General features: G+C 40.8%; 2 protein-coding genes across 16 annotated transcripts in view; one reads left to right on the forward strand and one right to left on the reverse strand.

The window, feature by feature from the left end:
- The window catches only part of LOC137237037 (striatin-3-like), a 636,631-nt gene that overhangs the window by 186,795 nt on the left and 429,020 nt on the right, over positions 1 to 20,816 (forward strand). For 4 of the 12 annotated variants that reach the window (XM_067760187.1, XM_067760181.1, XM_067760188.1 and 1 more), the window contains 2 exons: positions 1,424 to 1,583; positions 1,882 to 2,602. The exons of 6 other annotated variants lie outside the window; for them this stretch is intronic. The gene's annotated coding sequence lies outside the window, so the exon portion shown is untranslated. Of the gene's footprint in view, positions 1 to 1,423; positions 1,584 to 1,881; positions 2,687 to 20,816 lie in introns of those variants that run through there. 2 more of the 12 variants (XM_067760182.1, XM_067760183.1) reach the window with 2 other exon arrangements.
- The window catches only part of Cad86C (Cadherin 86C), a 2,678,031-nt gene that overhangs the window by 28,809 nt on the left and 2,628,406 nt on the right, over positions 1 to 20,816 (reverse strand). The window lies entirely within an intron of this gene.

Consider the following 20,816-nt stretch of genomic DNA (forward strand, 5'->3'; position numbering starts at 1 on the left):
AAACTTGTGTGACTCGATTTAGAGGCGTGTTAGCTTTCATTAAACGATGGTCAAAAGAATTTCCGGACCCTTACGTCACAAAAGCACTCTTTGCTGCCATAGTTCGACCGATACTATAATACGCGTCAATTGTTTGAAACCCACGGTATCAGATTTATCGTGACAAGCTGGAATCGGTTCAAAAACAGTCCCTCCTTTTTGCGTTAAGTCACTTATCGTGGGATCCAGCAAGGAATCTTCCATCCTATAATAGCCGGTTAAAGCTTATTAACCTTTCTTCCCTTGAGGCCGCAGAGAAATGTTGGATGTATTGTTCATGGTGAAATTATTGGGAAGGATTGTGAATAGCCCATTTTTACTTAGTGAGATAAAGACTAATGTCCCTATGAGGCCATCAAGACATTTTCAACCACTCTTCCTGGGTACATTCAGATCTAATTTTGAAATGCACGAAGCTTTTCGTTGTTTGTGTCTGGATTTCAACAAGCACAACATCAATTTCGATATTTCAGACTCGCCTTTCTTAATAAAGAAAATTATACTATTTAACCTAAATTAGAAAATGCTTATCTAATGCGAGCATGGGCAAAAATTCGATATTTCAGACTCATCTTTCTTAATAAAGAAAAGTATACTATTTAACCAAAATTAGAAAATGCTTATCTAATGCAAGCACAGGCAAATCAAAGCACATAAAAGTGTGATAAGATCATACGCCTAATAAATATTTACAAAAACGTACTGGTCACTGCGTCATCTACAACATACATTACATCTCACGAGAGCCCCCTACTAGCAAACAGCTCCCTCATGAGCATTTCGCGTTGGCTCCTTTATGAGCGCTTCACGTCGGCTCCCTAATGGGCACACAGCTTCTTTTGAGCAATTCTTGTCATTCAGAGATCCTCACCACGGCTGCCTACTTGGGCATACGTATAAGAATTGATGCACAACAATCTATCCTACTTATAAATTTGTAGAATGAATATGTGATTTGTGTCGCGTATACTACATATTTTCAGTAAATTGAACATTTTCTTCTGTATAAATTTTAAATTGCAGACTAATAAATAAAAAAATTAATAAATAAATAACATCTGATTGGCGCATTCAATTGACTGTGGTAGAGAAAAAAAACAACAAACAGTAGAAAACGAGTTATAAATACTAACTTGCAAAGTGCATTGATGGCCTGATGCGCTAAACGTCAAGCCTTCAATGTGTGGATCGCTGATGATAAACCGTCTTGGGTTTGAAATAGTCGGCTATACGGTCTATGACATTTGTTTTTATTCTGATTTACTCATTTTCTATGTATAATATTTTGATATAATATAACTTGTAAAATATACATTTTACAAAAATAAACAACTTGGTCTTGAAGACAATAAATTAATATAATATAATAATTCATTACTTGCAGACCAGTAAAACCAAACATAACATTAAATACATTCGGGCTACGGAAAAAGTACCCTGAAATTCTTACAAAAGCAATAGCTTAAAGAAAACCATATGGGCTGTAACAAAAATCCTCGTCCAATGAGATAATAGCACCTGATTAGCGCACTCAATTGACGGTGGTAAGGAATAAAAAAAAAACAGGCAGTAGAAAACGAGTTGTAAATAGTAACTTGCAAAGTGCATTGATGGCCTGATGCGCTAAACGGCAAGCCTTCAATATGTGGATCGCTGATGATAAACCGTCATGGGTTTTGAAATAGTCGGCTATACGGTCTATGAATTTTGTTTTTACTCTGATTTGCTCGTTTTCTATGCATAATAATTTAATATAATATAACTTGTAAAATATACATTTTTCAAAAATAACAAACTTGGTCTTGAAGACAAGAAATTAATATAATAATTAATTACTTGCAGACCAGTAATACCAAACATAACATTAAGTACTTTCAGTCTACATAAAAAGCAGCCTGGAAATCTAACAAAAGCAAGAACTTAAAGAAAACCCATATGGGCTGCAACAAAAACCCTTGTCCAATGAGATAATAGCACCTGATTGGCGCACTCAATTGGCGGTGGTAAAGAATAAAAACAACAAGCAGTAGAAAACGAGTTGTAAATAGTAACTTGCAAAGTGCATTGGAATGAGCTCAAGTAAATTGGAAATCAGTTCCTTTAGTATTCCCAGAATGTGCCACTGGTATTGACGATAACGAATGTCCTTTATGGAACCTTGAACATCATTGCAGTAGCAAATATTTTCATTTTTAGTAAAAAAAGAAGAGAAAGTCTTGTGTCTATTTCGAAATTTGGAAGTACGTGTCGAAGGGCCCAGGCTGCCCCATTGCTGCAAACTTCGCTATCAAATTTCGATAATTTCAAATCTCTGGCCAAGTCATTAAGTTCGGCTTGTGAGACTCGATGTGGGACCTCTCCTTCTTGTTCACTGTCTGAATTATCTGCTTCGGAGTCACTTTCGCTTGAGGCTTCAAAACTTATAGGCGGCCTAGGTATGGGTAAGGTATGGTCATATAGTTTCGGTTTTTTAGCTGATGCCACATTTGGATAACATATTAATTTCCTCTTTTTTCTCGTTTTACCTTTAAGGTCTATCATGCAAAAATAGCACTGGTCGTGGTTAAAGGGTTCAGTCCACATCAAGTTAATCTACAGGAGGCGCAAATAAAATGAGGTGTCCAATATTTTCGAGATTTTTTACACGGAAACCGAAATAATGAAAGTATGCATCTTTGACAGAATTAGTTATTTTCCGAGCTGAGTTTCCGAAAATATAATGCCCGCAAATAAAGTAAAAATCATCCGGATTATTTTTACTCTTTATCTATCTCTTTTGCACAAGCCATTTCGTAAACACATCTACCGATATAATATGTATAAATTTGCACTACAATTTGCAAAACAAAATCTATAACAAAAATTAGTGACAATTAAATACTTGATGTCTTTTTAAATTTATTAGACCCTAAGGTAGAGTGACCAAATGAAATGTCCCGCCAATTTTATCAAAGTAATACTAAAATTTTAGGATAGACGCTTGCAAGTTAACAGGGCTATAGTCTCAACGGCACATCCTATTGTTGTACTGGTATGCTTAAAATTTTCATAGTTAAATTACCTACAACATAGGAGGGCTAACTTTTTTTCGTCCATAGAATTTTTCCGATTTTAAAGTGGTTAAATCCGAAATTTTGTAAAAAATTTCTTTTTCTTTCTCAAAATTTTTTCAACGTTTTTTGGCATAGTGGCCAAACTGCTGAAGATACTGAAAGGAGGTGAAGGCAAGAAATATGTATGGAAATTAGTATGGGTGGGAGTTACTGGTCCCCTCACCCTCACTGGAGGGTGGTAGTAAGACCAATTTCGTGATTGGTCTGGTGGTTTGTCCCCTTGCAGTATCCAGTTCGACGACTCGAACTCGGTTATCGGGGCGGTAGTGAAGTTTGGCTATCCGACCTAGTCTCCATTTGTTGGGAGGCAGATTGTCCTCCTTAATGACGACTAGGTCCCCCTGTTTCAGATTTGATTGTGGATGCTTCCACTAAAAGCGTTTCTGCAATTCGGTGAGATACTCTGTTTTCCATCGTTTGCAGAAGTTTTGATGCAGTGCCTTGAGTTTTTCCCATCGATTGACGAGTGAAGCGCGATTCTCGCTGACTTCAATATCGGGTGGCGCTATTAGATGGCCCCCGACTAGGAAGTGTCCGCTGGTAAGTGGCTCCAAGTTGCAAGGGGTATTGGAAGATCCTACACAGGAGGGTACTAAACTCCTCGAGAGCAAATTTATGATCCGATGCGATCTTTTTGAAATGAGTTTTGAAACTCTTGACTCCCGCTACCCACAGCCCGCCCATATGAGGAGCCGCTACGGGGATGAAATGCCATGTGAGGGTTTGGTGGGCATACTTGGAGAGGGTTTGGTCAGGCGCATAAGCGAGGAATGCCTTTAACTCTGAGCGGAGAGCCCTCGACGCTCCGACAAAGTTCGTTGGGTACAAATCGACTAAACGCTGCTAGGAACGCGGCGGTGCTGAGGTCGCTAGTCGCCTCTAAATGGATCGCCTTAGTCGTAAAGCAAACTTACCCCTAGGACATGCGTCATCCTCGTCCGCTGTAGGACTTGATGTCAAACGGTCCGGCAAAATCCACCCCGGTATTGGTAAATGCCCGAGAAAAGGTAGTGCGTTCCGCAGGGAGAATTCCCATGAGTTGCGTCGGGGAACGTTTGCGGAAAAGGGTGCAGGTCTTGCAGTTATGAATAGTGGATCGGATCATGTTTCTGCCCGCGGTATCCAATACTGCGTGTGTAGGAGCCGCAGCATGAGTTGGTTTCCGCCATGCATTGAAATGGTGTGGACAAACTGGACTAGGAGACGGGTGAGTCGGCAGGCGTAAGGGATGATTATCGGGTGACGCTCGTTGGCGGGCACGTTCCTGGATGCGTTCAGACGACCCCCCTCTCTTAGGACATTATTGTCGTCGATAAAAGGGTCTAGAGAGAGGATCTTGCTTTTGGCCGCGATGGGTTTCCTAGTTCCCAGAGAGTTCATTTCCTCGGCATAGTGGTTTGTTTGCGATATCCCTATGAGACGGCTAGTCGTAGCTTTGATTTCGTCGGGCGAAATCTGGCGAGATTCTGCTTTAAAAGCCGCTTTTGTTTTGGGATGAGCTCTTCTCGCGAATCTCATGATGTAGGAGTTTACCCGCAATGCCCTTGATAGATCGGAAAACCGATCAAGAATATCCTCGGTATTGTTGATGTTTATTGCTGCATGCACTTGTAATCGTTTTCTTCGATGTTTGTGTGGTACTCCTGTCCGCCTTGAGATGGCCATTTCGCTTTGCCTTCTTGCAGCCAAGAAGGTCCCTGCCTGGAAGTCCTCTGCTGGCTCAGTCCGCTGGATTTGATGCGCACTCGACATGATGCCAAGCTTTAGTTCCTACCTTCTCCACGATTTTTGTAACCCTGTGAGCTATAAATATTGACCAGGAACAAGGGGGTTTTCGAATCCATCCTAAGACGATGGTCGAATCTGTCCATAGGTGAATGTTGAAAGTGCCTAAGTTCAGGTTCTCCATCACAGTTTCCAAAGTCTCAGGCAGCAAAGATTGCACCGCATAACTTCAATCTTTGCAATGAAATTGTTTTTACTGGTGCCACTCTTGTTTCGCCATAAGTAGACTAACCTAGATCCTATCCCTTATCTGAGCTCGCACGTAGACCGTAGCCGCGTAGGCTTTTTCGGATGAATCACAGAAGCCGTATATTTCTATCTCGTTGGTTGGGGTAAAGTGCACCCACCGAAGTATCCGAATTTTGTTAATCGCGGGGTGCTCCTGAATAAAGGTTTGCCACCGGTCTAAAGTGATTGTGGATATCATTTCATCCCAATCCGTCCCCTCCAGCCAAATGTTATGCATGATGATCTTAGCTACGATGATAACTGGGGCGAGCCAACCTAAAGGTCGAAGAGCTTGGCGATGGCATATAGTATGGCCCTTGTTGTTACTATGTCCTGATTTGTGATTGTTTTCGCGGTAAAGTAAAAGTGGTCGGAATGCGCGCTCCAATGGATGCCTAGGGTTTTTACCATGCTTGCGTCCTCGAACTGCAGAAAGTCTTCCGTAAGCCGGTGGGGTTTGGGTATTCCATGTAGTATCCTGCTGCAATTGGAAGTCCACTTTCGTAGAGGGACTCCTGCTGATTTCGTCCCGTGCCTTGATTTCTTACTCGATACTATGCCCTCTGCCAGAATGTCATCGACGTGCATACAGTTTGGCAAGATGTGCGATGCGATTGGCAACGACGCCTCGACGTCATCTGCAAGCTGGTGTAGTGTTCTGCCCGCTAGGTGGGGGCACAGTTGACACCAAAGCTTACCGTGTTGAGCTCATATACGCTAACAGGGTCATCTGCTTTGAGGCGAAAGACTCTTCGTTGGTATTGGGTTTGGTTTTCATTTACCCAGATTTGCCTGTACATCTTCTCAACGTCGCTGTTGAAGACGTACTTGAAAAATCTACATCGGAGGAGTAGTATTGTTAAGTCGGCTTGAAGTACAGGGCCTGTGTGTAGAACATCGTTCAGGCTCGTGCCGTTTAATGTCAAGTACGATGCGTTGAACACGACCCTCCCTTTAGTAGTTCTGCTTTCCTCTTTGATAACCGCATGATGCGGTAAGAAATAGCAATCAGTTGATTGTGATGGTACTACGGTGTGCACCTTGGACATGTACCCTAATGTGACGCATTTTGTCAGTGCCCTGTTTAATTCCGTCTGCAGGGCCGGTGTCGTGGCTAGGCGTGTCTCGTTGCGATAAAACTGAGAGCAGATGCTCTTAAGAGATGAGCCCAAACAGAGGGTTTTTGGGAAGTCTTGTTTGAAGGGAAGGGCGACGGTGTACCTCCCATCAGAGTTCCTTCCTGTTGTGGTTTTATATAGTGCCTCGCAATAAGCATTATCTTCGTTCAGGGCCTTTTTCGTAGGTATGTTTTCAATTTCCCAGAAAGCGGTTAGTTGCTTGTCTAAGCTTATTTCAAAAAAAAAGGATACCCGTGTATTGGTTGAGTGAGGTGCTTTCGCGCGACCGGTTAAAATCTAACCGAAGACGGTTTCTTGGCGAGAAGCGTATTTAGAACGTTCTTCCGTATACCGTTTAGTAATATCTGGGGATAGATGTCGCCTCCAAGTATGAGATCGACTGGTTCATTAATGAAGTACCTCTTATCCGCCAGAATCAGATCAGGCAACGCTTGCTGAGTCTTTGCGCTAACTTGGCAAGTCGAAAGGTTCCACGTTAATTGAAGTAGGACTGGAACCACCGTGTCAATGCTTACTAAGGGGTCTGTAAGCGAACCTAACGTAATCGAACATTATTCCTTTACCTGTGCGGATGGCGTATTATTTATCCCTGACATTTGCACATGCAAACGTTTGGGTGAAAGGTTTATTCGCTTCTTTAGTCTTTCTGTTATGAAATAGCATTCGGACCCAGAGTCTATCAGCGCTCTGGCGGAAAATTTTACTCCATTTAGTGTATATTAACACGTGCTGTTCCTAATAACACCACTTTAGTTGTGTCAGCATGACACGAAGAGACGTTATTGCAATTATCTTGTCTTTTTTCAGCTTCCAGCAGTGCCCTAGCCTGTTGTAAGGTTGAAGGCGTGTTTTCGGTGGCGTTTTGAGTCCACCTTTGAGGAGTTGTCTTCGGTTGTGCTGTCGGGAGGTGGAGCAAGGTGCTGTGCCTCGCGTGGCGCGTGCTGCAGTGGAATGTGCTGGTGCATCGTGTCACGGTGTGTCCACCCGACAGACAATTCATACAGTGACTATTGCTCTTAACAAAATCTATTTTTCCCGACGTGGCCAGCCTACACAATTTTTGGCAATTTCGTAATCTGTGCTCCGTACTGTTGCACATCTTATATGGCAATTTTGGTACGCTGGCTTGGTAAACCCCAAGTTTTGTCGAAATTTCCCTTGGATTTGAACTTTGATTTTTGGGCGCTTTGGTGGTTTTGTTGCCCCTGAGGTCAGAAACCGTATCGAGTATTTGGAAGCGATTGGACAGGAATTTGTCCATATCCTCCCATTTCTGTATATCTGTTTTTCTTTCCACGGTTTGTTTCCAAAGAGCCAGGGTAGATTCGTGGAGTTTTGTTGAACACAAGTAGGTTATGATTGCATCCCAATTTGTGATGTCAATTTTATGGCATTGCAGTACAGAAATGCAATTTTTGATTTCACGCTGCAATTTTTTAATAGATGTTCCACACTCCTGTTCGACTGCCTTCAGATTAAACAAAAGTTTTAATTGCGTGTTGACTAGGATACGTCTGTTTTCGTACCTGTCGTTTAGATTTTTCCAGGCGGTTGCAAAACCCTCGTTTGTTAACGAGCACCTGCCCACTATTTCTTTTGCCTCCCCTTGCGTTTTTTGTTTGAGATAGAATAATTTCTCTAAATCTTTCAGATCGGTATTGAGAATGTAAATGGCCGTGAACATGTCTCTAAAATCCGGCCAGGGAAGGTAGTCGCTTTTAAATACATCCGTATCCACGGCGCGAAGAGTCTTCATCCTTTGCTTCATCTTTTGCCGGCTGTGGGTGTTTTTGTAACCCTGTGAGCTATAAATATTGACCAGGAACAAGGGGGTTTTCGAATCCATCCTAAGAGGATGGTCGAATCTGTCCATAGGTGAATGTTGAATGTGCCTAAGTTCAGGTTCTCCATCACAGTTTCCAAAGTCTAAGGCAGCAAAGATTGCACCGCATAACTCCAATCTTGGCAATGAAATTGTTTTAACTGGTGCCACTCTTGTTTCGCCATAAGTAGACTAACGTAGATCCTATCCCTTATCTGAGCTCGCACGTAGACCGTAGCCGCGTAGGCTTTTTCGGATGAATCACATAAGCCGTATATTTCTATCTCGTTGGTTGGGGTAAAGTGCACCCACCGAAGTATCCGAATTTTGTTAATCGCGGGGTGCTCCTGCATAAAGGCTTGCCACCGGTCTAGAGTGATTGTGGATACCATTTAATCCCAATCCGTCCCCTCCAGCCAAATGTTATGCATGATGATCTTAGCTACGATGATAACTGGGGCGAGCCAACCTAAAGGTCGAAGAGCTTGGCGATGGCATATAGTATGGTCCTTGTTGTTACCTTGTCCTGATTTGTGATTGTTTTCGCGGTAAAGTAAAAGTGGTCGGAATGCGCGTTCCAACGGATGCCTAGGGTTTTTACCATGCTTGCGTCCTCGAACTCCAGAAAGTCTCCCGTAAGCCGGTGGGGTTTGGGTATTCCCTGTAGGATCGTGCTGCAATTGGAAGTCCACTTTCGCAGGGCGACTCCTGCTGATTTTAATGCAGCTATGATTTCGTCCCGTGCCTTGATTTCTGACTCGATACTATGCCCTCTGCCAGGATGTCATCGACGTGCATACAGTTTGGGAAGATGTGCGATGCGATTGGCAGCGACGCCTCGACGTCATCTGCAAGCTGGTGTAGTGTTCTGCCCGCTAGGTAGGGGGCACAGTTGACCCCAAAGGTTACCGTGTTGAGCTCATATACGCTAACAGGGTCATCTGCTTTGAGGCGAAAGACTCTTCGTTGGTATTGGGTTTGGTTTTCATTTACCCAGATTTGCCTGTACATCTTCTCAACGTCGCTGTTGAAGACGTACTTGAAAAATCTCCATCGGAGGAGTAGTATTGTTAAGTCGGCTTGAAGTACAGGGCCTGTGTGTAGAACATCGTTCAGGCTCGTGCCGTTGAATGTCAAGCACGATGCGTTGAACACTACCCTCCTTTTAGTAGTTGTGCTTTCCTCTTTGATAACCGCATGATGCGGTAAGAAATAGCAATCAGTTGATTGTGATGGTACTACGGTGTGCACCTTGGACATGTAACCTTTGTCAGTGCCCTGTTTAGTTCCGTCTGTAGGGCCGGTGTCTTGGCTAGGCGTGTCTCGTTGCGGTAAAACTGAGAGCAGACGCTCTTAAGATATGGGCCTAAACAGAGGGTTTTTGGGAAGTCTTGTTTGAAGCGAAGGGCGACGGTGTACCTCCCATCAGAGTTCCTTCCTGTTGTGGTTTTATATAGTTCCTCGCAATAAGCATTATATTCGGTCAGGGCCTTTTTCGTAGGTATGTTTTCAATTTCCCAGAAAGCGGTTAGATGCTTGTCTAAACTTATTTCATTAAAAAAGGATACCCGTGTATTTGTTGGGTGAGGTGCTTTCGCACGACCTGTTAAAATCCAACCGAAGACGGTTTCTTGGGCGAGAAGCGTATTTAGAATGTTCTTCCGTATACCGTTTAGTATTATCTGGGGATAGATGTCGCCTCCAAGTATGAGATCGACTGGTTCATTAATGAAGAACCTCTTATCCGCCAGAATCAGATCAGGAAACGCTTGCTGAGTCTTTGCGCTAACTTGGCAAGTCGGAAGGTTCCCCGTTAATTGAAGTAGGACTAGAACCATCGTGTCAATGCTTACTAAGGGGTCTGTAAGCGAACCTAACGTAATCGAACATGATTCCTTTACCTGTGCGGATGGCGTATTATTTATGCTTGACATTTGCACATGCAAACGTTTGGATGAAAGGTCTATTCGCTTCTTTAGTCTTTCTGTTATGAAATAGCATTCGGACCCAGAGTCTATCAGCGCTCTGGCGGAAAATTTTACTCCATTTAGTGTATATTAACACGTGCTGTTCCTAATAACACCCCTTTAGTTGTGTCAGCATGACACGAAGAGACGTTATTGCAATTATCTTGTCTTTTTTCAGCTTCCAGCAGTGCCCTAGCCTGTTGTAAGGTTGAAGGCGTGTTTTCGGTGGCGGTTTGAGTCCACCTTTGAGGATTTGTCTTCGGTTGTGCTGTCGGGAGATGGAGCAAGGTGGTGTGCCTCGCGTGGCACGTGCTGCAGTTGAATGTGCTGGTGCATCGTGTCACGGTGTGTCCACCCGACAGACAATTCATACAGTGAATATTGCTCTTAACAAAATCTATTTTTCCCGACGTGGCCAGCCTACAGAATTTTTGGCAATTTCGTAATCTGTGCTCCGTAATGTTGCACATCTTACATGGCAATTTTGGTACGCTGGCTTGGTAAACCCCAAGTTTTATCGAATTTTCCTGTGGATTTGAACTTTGATTTTTGGGCGCTTTGGTGGTTTTGTTGCCCCTGAGGTCAGAAACCGTTTCGAGTGTTTGGAAGCGATTGGACATGAATTTGTCCATATCCTCCCATTTCTGTATATCTGTTTTTTTTCCACGGTTTGTTTCCAAAGAGCCAGGGTAGATTCGTGGAGTTTTGTTGAACACAAGTAGGTTATGATTGCATCCCAATTTGTGATGTCAATTTTATGGCATTGCAGCACAGAAATGCAATTTTTGATTTCACGCTGCAATTTTTTAATAGATGTTCCACACTCCTGTTCGACTGCCTTCAGATTAAACAAAAGTTTTAATTGCGTGTTGTTGCAAAACCCTCGTTTGTTAACGAGCACCTGCCCACTATTTCTTTTGCCTCCCCTTGCGTTTTTTGTTTGAGATAGTATAGTTTCTCTACATCTTTCAGATCGGTACTGAGAATGTAAATGGCCGTGAACATGTCTCTAAAAGCCGGCCAGGGAAGGTAGTCGCTTTTAAATACATCCGTATCCACGGCGCGAAGAGTCTTCATCCTTTGCTTCATATTTTGCCGGCTGTGGGCTGATAGCTTAGACTTCAGCCACCACAGCAGTCATGCACTGTAGGTAGCATGCGAAGAAACTTTTATTCTTCTTCATAAGCTTACTTAGGTCCTCTTTGGACAGATAACTATTTCCGAGAAAACTATCGTATGCAGACTTTGTTTTCTTCCATAGTGCCCATTGCAGTAGTGCAAGGGTGTGCTTGTTCCGGGATTCGGCCGAGGCTTTTATTGCTTTTATTAATCTGAATATTTTGTTTCTTTGAAGGTGTCGAGATTGGAGGTAAACGACTTAGTGGCGTTGTTGTAAATGCAACCGCAACAAAAATTATAAGTGTATATATATTGTTTTTTTTTTTTGCAAGTAGTGCAGTTATCAATCCTTCTGTGATTATGCTGAGTCTAAGTATAATGTAAAAAAAACCGGATCGAAATCCTGATGCGATTAAATGCGTTAACACAGATAGAAATCCTTATGTGAATTTAGTGTGCTAAGCAAAATTTGAATCAGATGGAAATCTTGACGTGAGTGTAATGTGTCGTCAGTGATATAAACCCTGATAAAGATCCTCACGAGGATTTAATTATATAAACCAAAGATAGAAATCCTGACGAGGATTTAATGTGTATATCGTGATATGCAGCACAGATAGAAATTGTCTACAAATGTTTAATGTGTATGAAGTGATATTAAACACAGATAGAAATCCTGACGAGGATTTAATGTGTCTACAGTGATATGCAATGCAGAGAAGAGAATCGTCTGCAAATATTTAATGTATCTAACAAGTGTGTTGGACACAGATAGAAATATTTTCCAAAAATTTAGCGTGTCTAAAAAAAGTTTTAAAACGCAGATTCCAATCCCGGTGTGACACATTATAGTCAACCTCGAGATTTGAAACACAAATAGAAATCCTTATGTGGATTTAATGTGCCAACCTAGTGATTTGAAACACAGATAGAAATCCTAACGAGGATTTAATGTATATACACAAACAATGTGAAGTAAGCGCTATCCCAGAGTATCCAACCAGGGTATCTTTCCCAATATAAGAAAAACAATTTGTTAATCCAACTTAATGTGGAAAACTACGATTTTAATTATTTATTATAAAAACGGTGAAAAAATACAAGCCATATAATATAAATCAGCGATCAGTATCAATTGTTCTGTTATTAATCGTGTGGCTTACAACCAATATGATTAAGCCACTAGCCACCCAACGTAGTGAATTCCCTGGCTTTTTTGCCTGAGTTAGAAAAACTGATGAGCGAAGTGAATTCTGTGATAGATATGCTAAGGCTATCAACAAAGTGAAATATGGTTCCTGTAATAAGAAATTTGGTGATAATTTTGTCAGCGTATGTGACGACGAGGGGTTTACATAGTGCAGTGATGAGTGTGACAAAAAAAAAAAACAAAAAAAAATTCATTGACTGTCTGGAGCGGTGTCGGGTAACCCTTACCACTCGTGGGGGTAATTACCCGTTCGTCAAAAGGTGCTGTGTGCATAGTAAACACGAAATCTATCAATTTCACTTGCTTTGCCTTGTATCTATCACTGAGTGCACTTTCGTTACGTAAATAGAAAAAAAAGTTTGTGCAACCAAGCAACCACGTACCTTAAATTTGTTATGTGAATCGTTGATCGTTGGGCTGCGCTGTGTTGATGTGATGCTAATGGAATGTTGTATGCTGTGATGTTAATGTGATGATGTGATGTTGATAAGATTGTATGGCCTGTATATTGTGATGACTTGTAGTTGGATGATGATGTGATGTTGTGTGATGAAGCTAATGGACTGTATGAGTGATAATGGATGTGATGATGCTATTAACGGATTGTTGATGAGTGGACTGTTTGATGTTGTGATGATGATAAGATTGTATGTGATGCTGAATGGATGTGATGATAATGTGATAATGTACTGACTGTATGTGTGAGATTGCGAGTTACTATTTGTGTTCTCGCTGGCTGCTGGTTGATTTTGATGTTGTTGGAGATAATAAATAAACTCTTTCAATTTTGTTCACTTTATCCAAAATGTGAAAATTGGCAAAAATTTAAAAAAAAGGTGCTGTTTTCTGCAAACTTGTATTTCTCGGCACGAATGGACCAAATGTTGCGGGGCAGTGTGGACCCGGGGATGTCGGGCGTGTGCGTCGCAAATAAAAAGAAAATAAAGACAGAATTAGTAACTAGTAATCATAAGTTTATTCACTGTATACAATAACAATTGATCGCTGGGTTTCATAAATATAATAATTAATGCCAATTTACCAAATGGCAAATTCAAAGTTTAAACACAATTCAAAGTTTAAAAAATACACTTGTGAAATCGGTAGAATTATTATGACTCAAAAATGGAAAAGATGTTAGGAAACTCACCTGTGAGATAGCTGCTGGCGCTCGAACGTTCCGAAAAAGAATTGAAAGAGTTTAAAATGAAAAAGGTCCGCACCACCTGCCGATAACTAACTTTTATCGAGTTTTTCCCCTTTGAAGTCAGCGCTCGGCAGGGGTGGGCCGTTACCGGTAAATAATAATATTACTAAAAATGTGCATTAGAGTGGTCGTGAATATTTAGGCTGGTGGCCTAAACAAATATGTTATAAAAAACATCGAGACACGTAGGAGAATAAGAAAAAACAAAAGTGTTTGTCTTTTTATTTATCGGCCGAAAAGCTCCTTTTGGGAAAACTTATAAAGATATTTTTATTTGTGATTTGACTCTTCAGCCAAATCAAAGAAACTTTTTTATTTTTTTTTGCATTCGACATACAAATAAAAAATAGTTTTTACTTGTTATTTGGTTCTTTTGGGAAATCAAAGAAAATTTTTGTTTCCGATTAGGGTCGCTATCTGAATGAAAGATACCTTATGCTTCTTACTTGATACGTGTTACAAATAAGTGCGCGTGTATATCAAGTAATTTTAAACTATTTTCGGCCGCTGGTCGATTTTTCGACCACCAAATTTCGACTCTCACATATTTGAAACTAAGTGTTAATTTTTTGATTCGTTTTCAGGACTAGACAATTTAGAGTTTAGTTAGTTCCTAAAGCATATAAATTAAATTATCACTATTTTTAAGTGTTTCTTGTGCAGATAAAAAAAGAAGGAAAAACAAAAAGGCGAAAAATTATTACTAATTTATTGTGAAGAAAAAAGATGAAACTAAAATATTTAAAATACTGCCATATGAATATTGCAATAATTCTAACCTTTTCGTGTTCGTAAACTTTAGTGGTCGAAAAATCGACCGCTGGCCAGAAATCGTCAAGTACGGTGGAACAAAATATAGCAATATTCTTTTTATTATTAAAAGAGATGCAAGTGAGCATCTTCACGATATTGAAAATGTACTTACTTTTGCTTTCGAAATTTCTAATTTTCTACTTTGTTTTGTTTGAAGTTTTTAGAAATACGTAGATTTATTGGAATTTTGTACCTCTCGGGTACCATACTTTACCACATATTGACCACTATTGGTCTATTCGACCAGATATGTGGGTTCCAATTGTGAAAGAGGCGATTAGTCGCAATCGGTCTAAAGAAATTAAACAGTACTTTCATCTCCCTGATAACAGCAATTTAAATGCAATTCGGTGTCTTTAGCCATATTCTCTCTATAGACGAACAGATGATTCCGTACTTTGGCCATCACTCATGCAAAATGTTCATCAAAGGAAAGCCGATTTGTTTTGGATTCAAATCATGGCGCTTATGCCCTGAAAGTGGATACTTATTTTCTAGTTCATTGTACGGTGGTGCAGCAACCCCTCACAATCAGAATATCGGCCTAGGCACACAAACTGTCTTATACTCGCTTTCAAATGTATCTGACCCTGAGTACCACATTATTTACTTTGATAATTGTTTCTCTTCATACCACCTTTTGAATGAGCGTGTATTTTTGAAACTGGCACTATTCGCGAAAATAGAATGGGAAAATCTAAATAAATAAATGTAAGGCGCGATAACCTCCGAAGAGATCTAAGGCCGAGCTTCCCTTCCAATTTGCGTCGTGTTCCTCTTTATTTTCCCTACAAATTGGCCGGACGGGACGGAGATGTTTTATGCCGACTCCGAACGGCATCTGCAAGGCAGATGAGTTTTCACTGAGAGCTTTTCATGGCAGAAATACAATCGGATCGCTTGCCAGATACTGCCGAGGGGTGACCCCGCTTAGAAAAATTTTCTTCTAATTGAAAAAACTTATTTCAAAAATTTTGATGTTGCTTTGCCCGGGATGTGAACCCAGGGCATACGGTGTGGTAGGCGGAGAACGCTACCATCACACCACAGTGGCCGCCAAAAAAAATGTTGAGGAATTGAAAAAAGGAAATGCGCGGAACATTTGACCAGCAACTGAATCGTAACCAAGAAATATTGACTGTTCGGTGGAACGATAATGCCGTTGTCAATGTTATAACTAATAACTCCACAGTCGAACCAATTCTTTCCGCTAAAAGGTATTGTCGGAAGCAAAAAAAGACTATCACTATCCCACAGCCAAAAGCTATTCAACAGTATAATCACGACATGGTGGACCTTCATGGTAATGCGGTGGCAAGAATATGTATACGAGGAAAGAAATGGTGGTGGCCAATATGGACAAACGCTCTTGATAACGCAATAGTTAATGCATGGAAGCTCCATTGTATGATATCAAAAATCGAAAAGACGAAACCACTTTCACAAATTAATTTTCGTTTCAAAGTCACAACCGAATTATTGACTTACGACAATAACGACGAGGATAAGGGTCAGGATGAAGATGAGGATGAGGATGGAGATGAAGATATACGTTTTCCGTCAAATCTTCCTCTCAGCAACGAAAAAGTACACGCCGTCATAAAAAGCGTTGAAAACAAATATCGGCAATGTAAGTTATGCAAAAAACACACTACTTTTACTTGCAAAAAATGCAATATTTATTTACATTCTAAATGTTTTGATGATTATCATAAAAATTTTTAAGCTGATGTATCTATCAACATCACATCAAAAAATACTTTTACTTGAAAAAAAAATGAAATAAATTGACTTTGTGTGCTAAATTTTTTTTAAAAAAGAGTGTTTTTTTGCATACTAGACCGTTTTCGGCCAGCGGTCGGATTTTTTTTTAATTTTTTTTTGATTATGGTCATATAGGCCCTGCCTTAAAAGGAAATTGAAAAATTACAGCGGGTTCATGTAGCGGCCGAAGATGGGTTAAGCTATGTGTCACCTTTGTCCATCCTTAAAGAATTGGCGGACCCCGATTAAATTTTGAAATGGTGAAACTGTATCATATATTCCTGCACCTTTTTGGGACTACTTCGGTACCACATCAAAACCAATTCGGAAAAACTTTAGCATCGCTTCTGGATTATTTAAAAGTTATTTCGGGACGACTTCAGAATCATTTGGAGATTATGTCGAAAAACTACAAAAATCGGCGGCGGCCTTTATCGGCGGCGTATATCTCTAGTATAGCAGACATCCAGTCTGCCAATTTTTAGAATATGAACAACTTCACTCTTGATTTCTTTTAAGTTCCATATAAAAGCAGGAGATTTTTTGCGCTGTACGAAAATGGCATGTTTTTGTATTTTGAAAGCCGATAACCTCTCAAAATCTCAGGCCCAATAGAATTTTTCTGATTTCTGCCTAGGCCTGATCAGCCTAGCCAATCTGTGGAGCATAATCGGCTCCTGAGCGCCTAAAGCTTCTTTTGGCTAGGGAGACCAGAGTCCAGAGAGCTCGCTAATGCAAATATACTATACTGGTCCTATCCGGTCGGTTCCGGCTCAGTTTTAATCAGAAAGCAATATATGTACATATACACGCTCATGGCTAAATACATGACGATCATCATCATGATAATTTCCGTATTTTTATCTGTGGGTATATATCTTCCCTTTTAAGGACTCACAATTTTGAGATTCGGACCAAACTTAATGTACCAGTCCAATTGCACGAAAGGTGTAAAAAGTATCTTTGATTTGGCTGAGAAACCAAATCACAAATAAAAGTTATCTTTGATTTGGCTGTAGAATGAAATAACAAATAAAAAGTATTTTTGATTCGGCGGAAGAATCAAATAACAAATAAAAATTATCTTTGATTCGCCTGTGAGCTCCGTGGATGGCTGATGGTTTGGTAGCGCCGCTGTCGCTCATTTCTTGTATGATTTGACTCAGAACTTCCCGCTTGGCCAATGGAACACTACCAGGAGCTTGTGATAAAACAGAACCAAAAACTGAGGTTTTGCGTGGACTACCGGAAGTTAAAAGATGTCACGAAAAAGGATAGCTACCCATTACCAAGGGTTGACGACACTCTGGACTCGCTATCTGGTACAAAATGGTTTTCCACACTGTACTTAAAAAGTGGCTACTGGCAAGTGGAGGTGAAGGAGGAGAAAACAGCCTTCAGTGTTGGAGATAATCTTTGGCAGTTTACAATTATGCCCTTTGGATTTCATAACGCACGTTGTTTTGCAAAACAACTGCTTCTAAAGTACGCAAACATATTTGACCAGGATGGTTCCAAACCAGGCGCAGCAAAGTTGGGAAACATCAAATTGACACTGAAGATGCGGGGCCAATCCGTCAAGCTCCTCGTAGTGTTCCATTGGCCAAGCGGGAAGTTCTGAGTCAAATCATACAAGAAATGAGCGACAGCGGCGCTATCGAACCATCAGCCATCCACGGAGCTCACCGGTGGTACTTGTGAAAAAACAGAACCAGAAACTGAGGTTTTGCGTGGACTACCGGAAGTTAAACGATGTCACGAAAAAGGATAGCTACCCATTACCAAGGGTTGACGACACTCTGGACTCGCTATCTGGTACAAAATGGTTTTCCACACTGTACTTAAAAAGTGGCTACTGGCAAGTGGAGGTGAAGGAGGAGAAAACAGCCTTCAGTGTTGGAGATAATCTTTGGCAGTTTACAATTATGCCCTTTGGATTTCATAACGCACCGACTACTTTTGAGAGACTTATGGATCAGGTACTGAAAGGACTACATTGGAAAATATGCTTGGTGTACCTTGATGACATAATCGTATTGAGAAAGAACACTGAATAACATGTTAAAAACTTGGAGGAAGTTTTCCAAAGAATAGCTGGTGTTGGTCTGAAACTAAGCCCAAAAAAGTTTTCAATGTTTAAAAAGGAAGTAAGTTACTTAGGTCATAAAGTAATGATGCACCGCGAATGAAAAGACAGAAGCAATAAAGGATTGGCCAAGTCCACAGAATCTGCAAGTTTTCTTGGGCTGTGCACAGCAAGAAGTGGCTTTGCAAACATTGAAAGAGCGTTTGTGCACTGCCCGAATAGTGGCATATCCGATTCCATGGACATATTTTATTCTAGATACAGATACGAGTGGATATGCTATAGGAGGCATTTTATCACAACTGATCGAAGGACAGGAGAAGGTAGTTGCCTATTACAGCCAATCAATTGGAAAACCAGAGAGGAACTATTGCGTTACACGCAGAGAGCATTTGGCGTTGGTAGATTGCATTAAACATTTCCACAAGCACCTCTACGGGCAGCGTTGCCGCGTTCGCACAGATCACTCAGCATTGAAATGGAAGGTCGATTGGCACGGCGGATCGAGCGACTACAAAGCTATGACTTCTCTATTGAGCATCGAAAAGGTAGTACCATGGCAATGCTGATGCAATGTCTAAGGCATCGACTTTTAGTGGCACAATTGTGCACACTCAATTCACATGTATTCTTATTCTCTTTAGTTTAGTAGTCACTGAGCATTTGGCGCAGCAACATCGATTGCGTGCGTCGCTCGCAATGTTGACGAATGTTATTAGCAAGCAACAAGCAATGATCGTTTGTTAATTTCTTCAGTGCGCACAACCCTTTTGCGCAAATACAATCTATTTAATTGTATAAACCTTTTGCTTCCCATTGTGCGCATTAAAATATAATAACAAACGATCTTGTCTTGTTGCTTGCTAATAAGCGAATGAACTAAGCAAACCGATGCATCACGTGATGTGCGCGATTATCGCGCTCTCACTGACACATCTGCATTTTCAATTTACCCACGCTTGGTTTAAAGACAAATAGAGAGGAGATGTCAATAGAGAGTTCTATTGCAAAGTCATATTGTGCACAGTGGAACAGCTAAAAATGGACATACGGTTGTTTGCATCGATTATGGGAGAATGAGGATGGCCAATGTAAGAAGAAATTGAAAGTTGTTCCAAGGAAAAGGATTCCTGACGTTGTCGTGAGTTACATAACGGCCCAAGTGGAGGTCATCTTGGAATCAAAGAAACGCTCGAGGAAATTAGGCGGACGTTCTGTTGGGTTGGTTGCCATCAGTCGATCACTGAGTGGATTCCCAATTGAGAGGTTTGCAGGAGAGTAAAAGCGCCCAAACCACGAAGCCATGGTCGGATGAACCAATATATTTCAGGTGCACCATTTGCAAGGAGCGCCATGGATGTCGCAGATTCATTTCCTATTAGCAACCGCGGAAACAAATACGTACTGGTGGCTATGGATTATTTCAGCAAATGGCCAGAGGTGCACCCAATCCCAAATCAGGAGTCGCAAACAGTAGAAGATGTGTTTACAAACAATTGGGTTGCAATGTATGGTGTACCAATGGAGTTACATTCTGACCAAGGCAGGAGTTTTGAATCAGCTGTATTCCAAGAAATGTGGAAGACATTGGGCATTCGAAAACACGGACAAATGCATAGCATCCTTAGTCCGATGGTGTGGTGGAACGAACCTTTGAGGAGCACTTAAGAAAAAAATAGTCAAGTTCCATAAAGAGTGGGATACACATATCATTATTCTTGATGGTTTACCGGTTGGTAGTGCATGAGACAACGGGTCAAATCCCCGCAAAGGTAATCTTTGGCAATGAACTTCGACTGCTGATTTGGGCTAAATGCCGACGCGGAGAGAAATGCCAAGAAATCCACTGGAGTCTTAGATGAAGAGGTGAGGGAAAAACACGATCTTATAAGACAACGAACCAAGATTATTAGTGACAGGATGAAAGCCAGATACGATAAAGCAATTATTTCGAAAGGTTTTCGGGAAGGAGATTTGGTGCTGTTATAAAACCCACAAGGGAAGAAAGGTTTCTCACCGAAGTTTCAGTTTAACTTGGAAGGCCCATACAAAGCTGTAAAATGGATCAACGATGTTGCCTACCACATACAAATCATTAAGAAGCCACGAAACGAAATGAAGATTGTTCATTTGGAAATGCTAACAGTGTTTAGATCGAAAAATTTGTCTAAAACTTAGGTGGAGGGGAGTGTAGCGAATACCAGACCTGTTAAGTACTGAGTATATACTTGTACTAGTACCAAATAAGTACCAGTACTCAAGCACTTCAAATCTACGTACAAAGTATAAGTAGTCGGTACTTGTACTTCGAATCCGAAAGTAAAAGTAGATATACTCACGAAATACTAGCAAGTACACGTAAGTACTTTTTCTGATAAAATATGTCAGTTTGATTTTATAAATGGAAAATCAAAATGTACAACATCTGTTAAACAATTTTTATTGAATATGATTAAAATTCATATTAGAAAGCAACAAGAAGTAAAATAATATATTAAATAATTATAAATTGTACCTTCATTAG

The sequence above is a fragment of the Eurosta solidaginis genome, chromosome 1 (genome assembly GCF_040869045.1).
Source record: "Eurosta solidaginis isolate ZX-2024a chromosome 1, ASM4086904v1, whole genome shotgun sequence".
Lineage (NCBI taxonomy): Eukaryota > Metazoa > Arthropoda > Insecta > Diptera > Tephritidae > Eurosta > Eurosta solidaginis.